This window comes from Euprymna scolopes, chromosome 15 (assembly GCF_053919585.1).
Source record: "Euprymna scolopes isolate OS-2025 chromosome 15, ASM5391958v1, whole genome shotgun sequence".
Lineage (NCBI taxonomy): Eukaryota > Metazoa > Mollusca > Cephalopoda > Sepiida > Sepiolidae > Euprymna > Euprymna scolopes.
Window position 1 is genome coordinate 39876329 of NC_136496.1, and position 17029 is coordinate 39893357.

The 17029-nt window shown below is 31.7% G+C and overlaps 1 pseudogene; it reads left to right on the forward strand.

Moving 5' to 3' along the window:
- The first annotated feature begins 10007 nt into the window (after positions 1-10007).
- On the forward strand, positions 10008-10126 carry LOC145294464 (5S ribosomal RNA; annotated as a pseudogene).
- The last annotated feature ends 6903 nt before the right edge of the window (positions 10127-17029 follow it).

Here is a 17029-nt window from a genome sequence, read left to right on the forward strand (position 1 = left end):
AGTACAAAGAGCATTCGTTTCGTCATAGAGCGCTATTTTTTCGTGTGAACTGTTTATTATTCAAATATTAGTATCTTCGTTTATACGTACGTTACTTCACTCTTGTTTTCTATCGTGTAAGTAGACTTAACTAGTCAGGCTCAAGAAAGTCAGTTGTTAGATACAACGCCCGCCTTGTAGTCCAAAAGCCACTCCTTTGCGAAAAGATACATTATCTCCATCGATACGTGAGAACACCAATACATCCATTAATCACAAAAGAATTAGTAGGCGTGATTTCCCTCTACAAGTATTTATGCATGGAATCAAACTTTTCTATTTACTCATTATTATTCATTTTCGAAATATAATTTTGCCGATCTCATAATGGTAAATAAACAGTGACAATATGTGTATACGCGTAGAATTTAACATATATATTTTAATATACAACATTAGTTCTTGAGTGTGAGAGATAATAATAATAAACTTACAAATTACTTATTATTTAGGAAAATAACTCTGAAAATCGAGAAGAAATATGAAAAAGAACACGTGAAAACATTAGGATATCACATAAGTAATAAGCATATATTTTGTTGTCAGTACTGGTGTTGCATATGGCGGCTGGAATGTATAAACATCATTTAGTTCTGGCTATATGAGATAGAAACGTGACAAATTCGTATCCTCTTTTGATCTTGAACTGTGAATGATATCTGCTGGCAATCCCCCACCCGGATCAGTTGGTTTTTATATAAACAACGGTTATGAACAAATATTCTATGCTTTGTGCGGTGTTTTATTGGAATTCGAAAAATAACAATAACAAAGATTCGGAACAATATGAATATCAATTGTTGTTATTACAACACAACCAATCCAGTTGACGATGTGACACATACTACAGTTTCTAGCTCTGTTTCTCAGTCACTTTTTAAATCGTAATCTTTTAACCGCATTATGTTATAACGTAGTCGTTATATGATTACACACTGGACCAACACGGTGTATGCAGACAGTCCCAAAGAAACCAAGACAAGGGATAACTAGACTCACCTTTTTCCGTTGAAATAACAGACATTTATTTCCAAGTACTTTCAATAATAAAGCCTTCTCTCTTTTTCAACTTTGACGCTCTTGGCCTATGTGTTTAACACGACTATCTCTGTCGTCTCTCCCTCTAACGTAATTATCGATCTGCGCACACGTTGTTCTTATAATCGTTTCCCTTCTTTGCCGTGACGTCATTTTGCACACAGCTCGGCTATCTACATAACCCTGCCATACGCGCTAAAAATATCACATGTCATAATTTAAGTTTGATAGAATTATTAATTTAGTAATTACATATACTGAAATGAGGCTTCTGTTGCATATTTTCAAAACAAAAGAAAATCTGAACTTCGTTTGGTGAGAAAGTATTGTTTTCTGATGAGAAAAATACTGTGAAAGCAAAATGATGGCTTAATATGCTTCTTTTGAATTCCGCTGAATAATATATAACTCTTAAGAACTTGTATGCTGAGTTAAAATACAAATGATACTGAATGTTTAGGCCACTCAAACGTGGCACCTAAGTAAACTTTTGAAATATCCCAAAAACTTTTTTCGGGCCGAGCGTAAATTTAAGCATGTAAAATATAGCAAAATCCTGCAAATATCTGAGGGTAGTACTATTCATTATTTTGCACGGACATTTGTCAATTTGGAAGCTGCTTTTAAAATAAGTATCACGGTCATTCACAATCGATTATAAACAACACGTCGACTATTTATGATCCGTCCACATAATCATGGAGCCAAATTGACAATCAGTGGTATTAATAGAAGTAGGTGAATTAGCAAGGATAGAAATATCACCCAGATTTTTTCCTCTACTTTTTATTAAACAACATAGTTTGGTGATTGATGGCCTTCAAAAATAACCGTGGTTAACGACTATTATATAACATTAGTGATGCGTCTGAGGAATGAAATGAAGGCGTATTTTTACCCAGATATTGCGCCATGTCAGAAGTTGATTATAATTGTGAAACCTACATGAATTATGCTTTGAATTACTTCCACATCTAGCTAATTTTTCACAATACTGATTCTTTGAGGCATACTTAAAATAATCTAAAAGAATAGAAAAAAGAAAATAGTAGATTAAATGACTTGACTCAGATATAATAGCGGAACATGAAACGTATTTTGAGGCTATCAACAAATCGTTGTATACAAAACTACAGTTGTTAGAGGAGCATTTGTATCAGTGTATCACCGTATAATTGGATTAGGCTATTGAATAAATCTAGCTTTTGCTTAAAGATATAGTTTGATTTGTAATGAATTTATTAAGTTACGCTTTTAAATTGGGCGACTGAGGAGATACATCCTCGAAAAAGATGTAGTATTTGTTCCGATCCTGTACTATATCTTTATGTCCTAATTCAGTGAAGAGCCGATATTTATAGACTGACAACTTTATATATTTATCCTAATCGAAATTCAGATGTTTGATGAGCAAGATCCCCAACAATTGAAAGCTTACATCGTGTCTTTCCTTCCCTTAGTAGTGGAGAATCATGTAGAAACTCGCAAGAAGTTGGGTGATTTAGTAATATTTAAATTTAAGAGAGTCTAATAAATGTGCAAGTTGATTTTTATTGGGGTATTTATGCATAAAAAATGTATGATCTTCATGAATATTTTAAGGTCAGCACGGCAGGTTTTGGATACTTTCCGTCGTGCTTCCTTATGTGATATTATCCAAAGTTTTATTTTTAAAAAAAGAATTACTATGAATCAGTATTGTAAGGATACTTTGCCTTTTTTACGGATCACGCGAACCGGCGACATTTATTATTTTGATCACTTTATGGCATTTTTGATTCATAATACGCTCAGAAATATCACGTGACCTGTCACCGCATCGCGTGTGTTTATAACAAAAGAATACATGATACCGATTTTAATACTCTCTCATGGCGCAAAATTCAAACGAATATTTTAGAAGTATGACGTCCTGGAATAGCCTAAATGGTAAAATATTTATAGAAATATGATCATACAAGCATGTAAAAGTTGTGCGAGGAGAAAATTCTAAATTTCATAAAAATTTAAATGACTAGTTTGCTCCTGCTTAAGCGTCAACGTCTATTTATTACATTGCCTAGGTGTTTCTGTTTGCAGATAGTTTAGTGGAGATGTACAATTTAACTTTTTGATTGTTGACTATTTAATGTTGAAACAAAAGACTAAATCTAAACGAATTTAAACACAATCAATTGAATACGACGTATAATTTTACCTTGTAATATAGGAAAGTACGTATTCATACTTCATATGACCGTGGTGGATTCATATCTTATGGCGTATATTTCCTTGTAAATTATACATTTTGATTGTGGATTTATATCTTGTAATGTATATAATATTGTCGATTCATATATTGTAACGTGTATGATCTTCTTAATTTATTTATTGCGGACAATTATTCTCATCTTTATTAGATGTTGTTTCATGACGTTTCGGCCAACTATTCCTCTGGCCTTCGTCAGGTGGAACTCCGAATCTTCCAACTGCATTCCCAGCGTTTTGGCCAAGTAAGCCTCTGAATGGCTTTGGGTAGGATTGAAACCGCTATCTTTAAACAATTCTTACCTAGAACCGTAGAGATTCAACGTCTCTATCCATTGCGTCATGGCGATCACGGTTGGATTTTTTAGTCTTATAAATCCACATTTATTTATTATCTGACCTTCCATGGTCAGATCTGTACCGAATTGTATATATATGTTATTCAATCGGAATTCATTATTGAAATGAGTATTATTTATTAATTTATTTATTGAGGACAATTATTTTCATCTTTCTTAGTTGAAAGAAAGATGAAGATGATTGTCCGCAATAAATAAATTAATAAATAATACTCATTTCAATAATGTATTCCAATGAAATAATATATGTGTATGACCTTGTTGATCCATATTTGTAACGTGTATAATCTTGTCAATTCATATCTTATAACATGTAGGACCTTGTGGAATCATATATTGTAACATGCATGGCCTTCTGGAGTCATAGCTTGTAAATAATTTAATCTGACTGATCGCATCTTACAATTTATGTTGACCATGTGCGTTGTTTTGTCACTTTTACGACTTAGAAAATCATCTCGGTTCATTCGTTGTCCAAATAAATATAAACTACATTTTCAATTAGTTTATGCATATGATTAACTGAAGATACGTTACTATTTTATTCATGTAGCGATATTTTACGTTGCATATGTTAGATAAAAAACGCGCATTTGCACTAAAAAGTAAGTTTAGAAGTTAATCAAGGAATTAAAGTAGAGAAACTAAAATCCAGAATGAAATCAGTAGATAATTACTTAAAGTTCTTGTATCTGGCTAGAGGTCTGAAAGAAAACGGACGTATTTTCAGAATTTGAGAGTAAAGAGCCGATGAGAGCAAAACTAATACTATGCAATATGCTTATTGTGTAATCAGAATCCTCTGCCTAGAATAGTGGGAAAATAATAAATACGAATGGATGCTCTTAATTATCAACGGCAAATATTACCACTAATATTAAATGGGAAAACAAGAAGCAAACAAATCTATACACAGCGTACGTCAGCTACTAAGCCCGACGAGTCATTAGGTGTTTTGCTCTAACGTCGGTGTGCTAACCATATGAAATTGAAACTGAGGTCGAGTATATTTTCATACAGCATTAACACATAAGTGTCCGGCATAGAATTGGAACACTACGTAGACGATTCCACAGTCACATACGTTTCCATTAAACCAATCATACACCTTGATTCTTATTACACCACAGTCTACTTTTAAATGAGATTTCTCAGTCTACTTTTAGATGCGGAAGAATTTACTTTTTCTGGGCAAAACCATATTTCTCCATTTAAGCTATTTCGTCTAAATGTGCAGTTTATATATATTTAAGTCGCAAAATGTTCTTAGTTTCTATTATATATGTGTATGCACATGCCGCTGTATATCCAAGCTCGTTAAATGCGCATATGTAATTGCATTTTCATGTATTGTTGATTTAATGTAGACAATTAAATCACGAGGAAATACAGAGTATGTAAATGCGTACACTTTGATATGAATGCCTGTTAGTTTCAGTAAAAATGTCTGGTCCAGTAATTTCCTCCATAGGAAATTAGCCTTTGAGCCAACCTTCTGCTTCCACCATTTTCCCAACGAGGGCGCCTGTTCTCCTCATACCAATCCAACCATTGGCTCCGACTTGGTTCCTTTCCTTTCTTCATATCCAATATCGTGTTCTTCAAATCTCCAACCTTCACATAAGCTTTTTTTTTTCTCTCTTTCGTCCGATCTACTTTGGTAATTCTTTCTTTCCTTTTGTTCCATTTCGTTTTTAATTTTCTGCGATTTTTATTTGATTTCATTTTACTTTTATTAGTTTCCCTGACTCGCAACATTATTTGTTCAGCATTCAGCGGCACAGAACCGCTGAAGATCACATAGGATATTGCCATATTGATGACGTCAGAGTCATCTTGCATTCCGGAAGTGGGAGATGCATTTATCTTGATGAGGTGACAAAGCAGACACGAGTGGCGCCAGTTGATTGCCCGTTGAAGTTGGAAAAGAAATACGCATCGAAAAGAATGAGTAGAGGAAAGGGAATTAGGAAATTAATGCTGACGACGACGACGACGACGATGACGACGACGACGATGGTGATGGCTATAATTACAAAAATGGAGTAAAATATTAAACAAAATATAATTATGTAAACACAATAACTAAAAATGTCCCCACAAAAATATATTCATGAAACTCAGGATTTTCGTCATGGAAGTCTTTAATTCACCATTATGTTAATAATCATTTGTTTCCCGAAAGCTTTCTTCCTTTATATTCTAATCCAACAAAACATGCATAAAATATTAATTGGTAGTAGAGTCCAGTTATGCTAGAAAAATCTATTTCAATTTTTCTAATTAGCTGTACTTTGAAATTGTTATACCTTAGAACTCAATCTCTGATTTAGTTTTCATCTACTACGCTTACCCTCTCTTATATGGTTTACTCGTCGGCTTCTATATAATACTGTTATTAACAATTTAGTTGATGTTAAACCCTCTCTTGTTTGTGTATCTATTAACAATCATATTAAAGATATGAAATCATTATAATAAATAAAGAATATAACATGAAATAATAATAATCTGCAAATCAGAGCAAGAGACATGATACAGAGAAGCAAACGTCTAATTTGGGATTTTCTCTTATAAAGTGTTGAAAGCCCACCTTTTCTTGATTCAAGCAATCCAGTTTGAGGTTAGTTTGACACAACGGATTACGTTTCTCTATATATTCGTTTATCACTCTTACTTTAACCATCGGGAGTAATACAAGCGATATCCTCCGTATATTATAATGCTGCCGACCTCTTCACAACGTTCAATTTTCTTCTAAAAAAACTTACAGATGTCTAGAATTTATGTTTGATTCAACGTATGCATTTATTTTGCTGCTAATGATTCAGTATTCTCAGGTTAATGTGAGGAAATACAAAGAAATGTATAGGCTATTTGAGTTTCGATATGCATAAATGTCTACGACAAGTAATAATAATACTAATAACCAACATTAGAAATATTATAAATAAAAATAATATCTAACATGAAAATTGCAAAATAACTGATGTAACACCAGCTACGAATATGAGACTCATTCCGTACGGGGACATACCAGATTAATTACTCGAAATGTAGCAAGACCGCTAAAATTCTTAAAATTATATATGTCCCATTCGCTGGATCATATCAATGGCGACGTAAAATTCGAAATGAGTTGACAAGTTTAGTAAAAAAAAAAAGATCTTACGAAGAAATAATTTAATTCTGACAAAAACTAAAAATTCCCTTTTCTTTTGGTTATACTTTAGAAAAGTTTTTGTTGTTAGAAGTTTGAGCAATATTTTTTCTCGTTAAAAATAAAATAGATCTAACTAAAGTTCTTCGAGAAACTTCAAAACAATTCAAACAATTCCAGCAACAATTCGAACAAACAATTCCAGCAACAATTCGAACAAACAATTCCAGCAACAATTCGAACAAATCCAATTCTGACAAAAAATGAATAATTTGAAAAAAAAAAGAAAAAAACAGCATCAGCAGGAAATATTTGAAAAACTATTTAAACAACAGAGAAAAAGAAAAGATTACTTTTAGATTACTTGGACCACAAAATCACCAAGTTTGATGATTCTATTCATCTAAAGAAACTTATAATTTGCGGAATTTAAACTCGAGCCAGGTTAAACGTTTTCCGCTATTTACAAAAAGACGAGAATAATCATCGGACGAAAAAAAATCACGTTATTTTCATAAAAAAAAAAAAAATGGGAACTGAAGAAGATACTAATATGTGAACTTAATCCTTCCCAAAAATAAACGGAGGACATGTGATTTAATGAAATAATGGAACATTTGTCGAGAATTTTCGATAAAAAAGAGTCAGTTTAATATTCGTTTTATAAATGTTTAAATATCGTACAGCGTCAAGATAATATTGTCGTGTATGCAGATATAGTTAACACATATTCTTAGACATTTAAATTAATGTGATTATCGGTCGACATGTTCAGATGTATATTTTTTGTACAAGAGCCAACGACACCAAAAGAGAAAGAAAATTGATCGGGAATTATGAAACAGGACCCAAAAGTTATTCTGCCTAAAGTAATGAAGGATTTCCAGCGTCTAATAAATAAAAAAAAGCACAGGTAGTAATCGGATCGAAGGGAAATGCAAATGGTAGATACAATCTGTAAGACAAAAGTTCGGTACAAGTAAAGAAAACATATTTTATGCAATGCGTATGGGACATAAAAAAGAATATCTCTTTAGGAAAAAAATAATTTAGTTGTAAAACTTCACGAAGTTCGACCCTTCTTAATGGTGCTAAAGTAGTGATACGAGTATAAAAGTACTCTTGTAAGAATTCAGGAGTCAGCTTCAGTATTCCTTGTTTCTCTAATCGTCTCTATCTCTGTAATTAGCAAGCAAGTATGTTTAAGATGCGGAACCGTAAATTAACGTGTCATTTCTCCTTGAGTTTTCCCTAACTTCGCACGCAACTGCTCTTTGGCGTTCCTGGTGTGTGAATTTACATCTGCAATCATTTTGCAGGTTAATATATCGATGCGAGCAATCAGGAGTACTTCATGATTACCAAACTGTGGCACATTATTGGCGAGTTCTATGCAGAAGTCTTACTTGCCCAATAAAGAAAAAACTGTAACACTGATGCTCACACAGAAAATGTAAATATTTAAGGCTTTATATAAAATATACATTTGAATGCGTCTAAATTTTGTTCACATATTTTCCATGCACTATAGTGAATAATATAGGCATACTACATGATTAAGTTCATGTAAACAATTGTATTTTAATGAAAATATATGAAACCATGTACATTAAGGAAATGAATTTTGTGCATCAGTGTTTTCGTATTTTACAATTACTAAACATATTCCATAGCCTCATAACATTATGCCACTCTTTCCAAAATTAAATGAACAAATATAAAACTTAAAAAATATTTTAAATTCACTGAATTGTCACCATAAAAAATTCTGAAACTGATGTAAAATTCAAGACAAGGTCTGTATATTTAATAAAACTTACTGATGGTTGCTATTAATAGCAATGATTAAGGTAGGCCAAAATTGCAATAAAACGATTGATATATTTTTTAGTTTAGGGTACGTTGTATTATAATAGATTTCTTATTCAATATTTTTTATGTAGCTGATATTCCATATCTCAGTGTATGACCTTCCATTTAAGCGGAATTGGATATTTTTCTATTGAACATAGTATTCATATTTGTGAGTTTTACCATTGTGAAAAACTTTATATTTCACCAAATAATAATAAAAATATTATTAATAACAGCATTATTTATTTTTTTTTTAAGTGTAAAGAAATAAATTTAGCAAATAACGACCATTTCTCATATAGTTTTGCTTCGTCTATACTTCTTATAACCTATGAAAAAGTGTTATCAATTAAGGATTGCTAATGTTTAGCAACATTATAATGTCCATAAATATATCATACTTGCACAGAAACCCGAAGTTGACGGGGATTAAATGAGGATCAAGGAATGTTCCACACTTCCAATACTTTTGTTATGAAATCGGTCAAATCGATCATTTTTTAACCAAATAAATGTGTTGCCTAGTCTAATCCGAATTGATACAAGGTATTCTAGTCTACATTTTACTGTAAAAAAAACTACTGTGGATTTTATGAAATTATTTTTCATGAAACTTTAAATAAAGTTTAAAATGCAAACGTCAAGTATTATGGTTCAATTGTGCTCACAACAAACATTCATTTCAGACATACCCTTTTATTATCAATGGACCTAGTGTTGAGTTCCTACGCCGAGCCTTTTTGCGTGTGCAGTGATAAGAGTTCTTAAATACACGTCTAATATTAAGCTGTACATCTGTGCTAACTTTTGTTAAAATAGGACTGTTATTTCTTTGATTGGATTTTTTCGATCATCAATTTCTATACTTATGGAGGAAATTCATGTAAAATAAGTCATTATATCGCTTCCAGATACATAAAATATATTTATGTGAAATGTGAAAAAATCGGCCGAGGCGTTTCGTATTTTATAATTACTAAACAAAGGGAAATTCCATAGAGAACGAACTCACCCACACAGACGTAGTGTATTTTGTATATGAGTAACGATTCATATAGAAGTCGCTCAAGGCAATTTTATATAACGAGCTAGAAAGAAAGATGATTACGCAAAGACAGGATATGCTCATTAATCTGGGAGCACAAAGTCTGTAGGTGAGAGGAAAACTTACCATAACATAGTTCTAAAAGCCTGCAGTTATTTGAAAAATATTACTGGAATAATCAGCTAATTTGAGCAAACCCCTAAACCTACGAGTTCAAAGAAACAGTAAATAAATTAGACTATTTTATATTATTCAATGATTAAATGTATACGGCATAATCACGTTGACACACCGGTTCCCGTCAGATCATCGAAGTTAAGCAACGTTGAGCCTGGTAATTACTAAAATGGGTGACCAATTTGGGAAGTCCAGGTGCTGTAAGTAAGAGGATGTCGACACCTCTCTGCAAAAAAATTGCAAAAACCTAACGTCGTCATCTCCCCTAACGGGGATATACACACGACTGGGAACCGCTTGTGAATTTCATACTCCCATGAAACTTCCTCCCTCGGAGGAAGCCGGTTAAACCCTGAATAGGGTTGGTGCTGACTGCATACAATGATTAAATGTAGCAACAAGTTAAATATAGACCGCCAAAACATATTTTGAAAAAAACATATTCTTGTTAGTATTAAAGAAACAAAGTGGGGCTAATAAATATGAAGTTCTGACCGGCCGGGCAGATCACGTGATATAAAATAATACAGTTTAAAATAGCAATTGAGTTAATTTTTTTTTTTTTTAAATACGAACCTAGTATACAGGTGACAGGCGGGATACCCTTTCTCATGTTCACATGGATATGTAACGAATGCTTTCCATTTATGTACTTTCACAGTTAGTTTAATCGGTGAATTTATAATGATTTAATAAATTAATAAATAAATATTCTACATAGTCAAAATCATCAAATTATCATTAATGCTGATTCTGACCATAAAAAAGAAAAATGATGAATGAAAACGTAGTCCTTATTTAGAAATATACAAATTACCATTAGATGTGTCAGGTTTCAAATAAGACACTTTTCCCGAATTTTTTTTAATATGAATTTAATCCGCCCTGTTATGTCGGAAAATCCCATAGATAGCAAAACAACACAAAGAAGCTGCTCAAATTCTGGGCGACGATCGCATACGAAAAAGATTTAATATGGAAATGAATACAATATGGGAACCATTAATCATAGGCAATAAAATCAGCAATAACACACACACACACACACACACACACATATATATATATAAATATATATATAAATATATATATATATATATATATATATATATATATCGTTGCTCATTTAATTGTCTATAATTAATTTATTCAAGCACATCTGATTGAACACGAAAGTTATTTTTTTTTCAGATTTTTCTGGACACTTTCTAAATTCGCGGGACGGTCTTTTTTTTAATTTCAGCTAGCATATTGTATATAATTGCGCCCAAAAGTTGTTGTTCAGCCATATTCTTCTCAAGCGCTTTCTATCAGTGCGTTCAACACTAAATAAATAAATGATAAAATAAGAAAATCGAAATAAAAAAAAAAAATTTGTCCCTTAACATCCTGAACACACCTTTAAAACCAATAAAAAAACTATAAATACACCAAGCCTCGAAGAAAAAGAAAACGAAAACGATAACAATGACAAGGGCCAGATACACCGATAGAAAGCGCTTGAGAAGAATATGGCTGAACAACAACTTTTGGGCGCAATTATATACCATATGCCAGCTGAAATAAAAATGACCATTCCACGAATTGAAAAGATATCTAGAATAATCGGAAATAAGAATAACTCTGTCGTGTTCAATCAGACGTGATTGAATAATGACTTGCTGCCAAAATATACATTACACACACGCAGACACACACAAATATACATACATACATATATATATATATATATATATATATATATACATATCAATAATTCCCCCATATAATATATATATAATAATTCCCCATATATATATATATATATATATATATATATATATATATATATATATATCAATAATTCCCCCCACTCTTTATCCGTTCCTAAACCTAAACGTAGGTTCCATGAACAAAGCTTCTTTCTTAGAAGTGCACGCCTGTGGAACTGCCTTGCGTTTTCCTGCTTTCTATCTGACTACAACCTGATTGTCTTCAAGTCCAACGTAAACAAGTTCTTGATTAGCCGTTCCACTTAAATTAACAAATTTGCCAAATTTCCATTACTAACGATAATTATATTGTCCAATTGACTACTGTACACTCTTAACCCTTATTCTCGAGTGGTCTCTGGCTCTTGATCAGTGGTGATCTCTCTCTCTCTCTCTCTCTCTCTCTCTCTCTATATATATATATATATATATTCAGTAATATGATTGATAATTTAAAATTCAAATTAGAATTAAATTAAAAATCGGTTTCACAAGAAGGAACAACAAAGTCAATAATTTGTACGATCGTTTCGGAAAACAATGTTTTTATTGTGGTAGACATTAAGCCACGGACAATAATTTTTACATATAGTATTTTTAAATAAATAAAGTTTCCTCATCAGCAAAAGTAAATGAGCTCTAGAGTAAAATTAAATTAGCTCTAGGATATTTACCTATCGAGCTTATTATATATCTAAATTACAACGAGCACTTTATCTTTTCCTGTATTTTAATTAAATTAGTAATTTTGCTATTACATTAAAATACACTCTGCTCTTTAGACTATTGTTATAATAACCTTTAAATTATATATATATATATATATATATATATATATATATATATATATATATATATATATATATAGCGCAATGGTTGTTAAGTCACTGCCGTATAGCGCAAAGGTAAGAAGCTTCGGCTGTCGTTTGGGCGATCAGGCTTCCATCCTAGCTTGAGGTAGTTGCTTGTCTATCCGCACTGATGAGCTGTGAAACAGCGAAAAAGTACTGTGTGTGGATGAATATATATATATATATATATATATATATATATATATATATATAGTTATTTCTAATAATAACTAAGGAGAGTGTGGGTCCAAAAATTTACATTAGAATTGGCCGCAAGGACCCGTTATGTAACGAATAAAGTACTACTTATAATATTCCACTAGAGATGAAAGGTTCAGTGAGATACCCAGAATGCAATTGCGAATTACTTTAGACTTCTTACTCGGTCATGGATAAGAAAAATAGTCCGAATAATAAAAATAATACGATTATTGTAAACCTTGTTGAATGCTTTAATTTTATTTCTTTAGTTTAGTTAGTTCTCATAGATCAAGCTGCTTTCACTTTAGAATAATGCTTTATTTGATTATGAGATGAATTTAAGTATCCATGGGATCCATTTATAGGACTGCTACATGCACTTCACTACATCTTGATACTCAAGGGAATTTTTTCTCTGTTTTATAGACCGTTCTATTTGACCAGTTGTTACTGCTAGTACTGGTAACATGTTCATTTTATTCATGAATTATGCGGTTTTTAAGATATTCATGTGGTCTCCCGTATGCTTTTTCTATGCTTTATATGGTTTTATAAAAGGAATGGTTATTTGAAACTGTAAAGCCAATAAGCAGACAAAAACACGAGTTTCATTACATTTATTTTAATTATCTTTGAGTCAGTTTATTCACCAAATGTAATAAAAAAATTTTTATTTGCCTTTAATTACAAATTATTACAATTGGATAACTTTGTATGTTACTATAAAATCTGACACTTCCTGATTTAAAATATGAACGAGAATTAAACACTGAATCTGACAAAGAAGAAAGTGATGAGTTACCAGATTTGAAGAACTGTTCATCATTGTGTGCTTCCAATTTTCAGTATAAATATTTGTAGTTAGTAGTGATGAGGCGATCCTAATATTTTCCCGATTATACTATTACCAATTCCTTACTAAATTCTCGAATCCGATACAATAACCGATTTCGATTCTTTATAAATCTATAAATATTTGACTATAAAGTTATTGTTTTTCGCCAATTACCGTAAACACCCGTGTGAAATGTGCATATATTTTCTCAAATATGAACGTACATTTGTGCGACAAAGTTATCTATTTTAGTTTTACTAGTTGTTTAAAATAAATAAATATTTATTCTTTCATTATTACAACCAGTAGTAGAAGATTTTGGTGTAAACAAACCCAAATAACGAGAGACAGTGAAAAGAATCAATTTTAGCATCGTAAAATAGGCACACATTTTTCCGATTCCGATACCGATTCCTACACCGATACTGATATCTCTAAAAATGTGAATTTTTCTGATTTTAATCCTGATTAGTCGTTAAAACCCTAGTAGTTAGAATTTATGTAGCATCATTTGTGTATGAGAACAATTACTTTGAGACTTTTTGATTGCTGAGGGAAATATTGGAGCTGAGATTTACTGGTGATCAATGTGTTGTAGAACAGGAGTTCCGTTAATTTCCTCATATCAAGTATCAAAATTAAGGCAACTAAAGAGAGGAAGAGAGAGATAGAGAGAGATAGAGAGAGAGGTACAGAGAAAGAGATTGAGAGAGGTTTAGAAGAGGTGGGATCGAATATATCACAACACAAAGATGTTTCTTATCAAATAACAAATGTTCTAACCAACTAAAAATAATGTATGAATTAGTTTATCGTATTTACACATTGACATTTTGATTGGTTGCTAGGCATTTATTAGCTATTTTTCTTTAGCCTCCGTTATCATATCCTCAGAGTGGCCCCTTCCAAACATATGATCCCGTTTGTTGATAAAAAAATATCAAAATACACTGACACATCATACATTCACAATGAATAAGGAATGATTGTTATTCGAAACAAAAGGATGTAGACCTTTTCTCAAAAAGAACAATTTGTAGGAGGTCTAATTATAAATCGAAATAAAGTACGTCCATAAGTTTTTCATCGAGATGTTTACATATTTACCAACTTCCTAAAATTTTCTTTAATTATTGATTCCAGATATACTACTTAGATGTTTAGATAAATGATACGCACGTCTTTTGTGAAAGTGTATTCTGATTTTAGCGTTGTTGTAACATAACAAAGGCAACATATCATGCACACAAGCCCAAATATTTCCATACAAATATACAATCATTTCACCCTTAGCTATTTACTGTGTAAGGCACGTATCGTTATATTAATAGTGCCCTCATTTGAATATATAGGATCACATCCGATTTACACACGGACTCATTCTTACCTCGATCTAGATTATCATTCAAATATGATAGGGTGTGAATATACGGATAAGTGACAGTTTTAGTCATTTAGAGCTGCTTTAAAACTTCACCGCTCATTTACTTTTGACCAAATTTAAATCAATTATTACAATTTATAGATCACCTTCTCAGCTATATTATGAAAAATAATTTTTCAATTTTCGTTTAGTGAAACAAAGGTTATGATGAATTTACTGATGTTCAAAATCGTAAAAAAACATAAGAAAGAGATCGACGTTTTTTATGAGTGGTTTCTATAGCAACCAGGTTGCTTCAGCGACTACTGTTGCTATTAATTTACTGCTCTTGCGAAAAGAACGAAAAGTGAAATAGAAAGAATGAAAGAATGAAAGGGAGGTAATTGGGAGGATTTTATTGAAAGCAGACGAGTACCGTATATTGTTATTATATATGTGAATCCGATGTTTATGGGGGCCAAAATATCATGGATTACAATAGAGAAATGCGAACATGAAAAATAATATGGTTAAGCTTAAACTTAAAAAAGTACATTCTTAAATTTTGTAAAATTCAATTTGTAACATTATATAATCAATTCAATGCTGCAATATTTTAAGTTATAAATTTATTATATTTTTTACTAGAATACCTTGTCCTTTTCTTTTCCAGTTTTAACAACTAATCCTTTCCTTTCCATGTTTAAGCTTAACCATATTACTTTTTATACTTGCATTTTTCTATTGTAATTATAAAATACTTTTATAAAGGTTATTTATAATTTTCTTTTGTCAAACGTAATCTTATTTTTTTTACTAGGGTTGATAGAGTTTTATTTATAAGTTTACCATGCAATGCCATCATTCACGTAGATTCGTTCAAATCATATTGTTCCGAGACATGGTCCAGATTTCAAACATTTAATTAACATACCGAAATACCTACGCATAGTTTCCAGAGACACTGGTACCTTCTTAAGCGTCTTTGCTGATAGAGTCTGTTGCGAAGTAAGTGTTGTGTAATTGTAACAGAACGTAGACGCGCATATAGGAACTGTGTGTTCATGACCGAACTGACGTCAGGTTAAAGAAAAAAAGATAAAGATGTTTGGTTTCTAGGTATAATAAAAATAATACGATTATTGTATTCCGATTCCGATTCCTATACCGATTCTGATATCTCTAAAAACTTGAATGTGGTCTCCCGTATGGTTTTTCTATGCTTTATATGGTTTTATAAAAGGAATGGTTATTTGAAACTGTAAAGCCAATAAGCAGACAAAAACACGAGTTTCATTACATTTATTTTAATTATCTTTGAGTCAGTTTATTCACCAAATGTAATAAAAAAATTTGTTTATTTGCCTTTAATTACAAATTATTACAATTGGATAACTTTGTATGTTACTATAAAATCTGACACTTCCTGATTTAAAATATGAACGAGAATTAAACACTGAATCTGACAAAGAAGAAAGTGATGAGTTACCAGATTTGAAGAACTGTTCATCATTGTGTGCTTCCAATTTTCAGTATAAATATTTGTAGTTAGTAGTGATGAGGCGATCCTAATATTTTCCCGATTATACTATTACCAATTCCTTACTAAATTCTCGAATCCGATACAATAACCGATTTCGATTCTTTATAAATCTATAAATATTTGACTATAAAGTTATTGTTTTTCGCCAATTACTGCGCAAACCAAGTATCACGTTAGAGACACGTGGATGACATTACAGCCGGGACGAGAAGTCCTGTGTGGCTACAGAAAGAGGAATAACGGATTTTTTTAAAACCTGAAACAGCGAGCTAAATTTATTTCCTCTTTCCTTCTTTATATTCCTTGCGAGTCTACAGCGTGTAGAGCCGTGGCTACCGAGAATAAGAAGAAGGCCTGTTTACTAAAAATGCCAGCAGGCAATGTAGGTAAGATTTATCAGACTGTCAGTACTATATCAGAGCCATTCGAAAAAGAGCAAAAAAACATTTTTAAAAAGACAAAGGAACACAGCTTGATTAATACTGAAACTGAACTTTATTCAACATAAGATATAAATATTACCTATGTAAAATTAAGTAATTTTAAAGCAATATACAATTTAATAC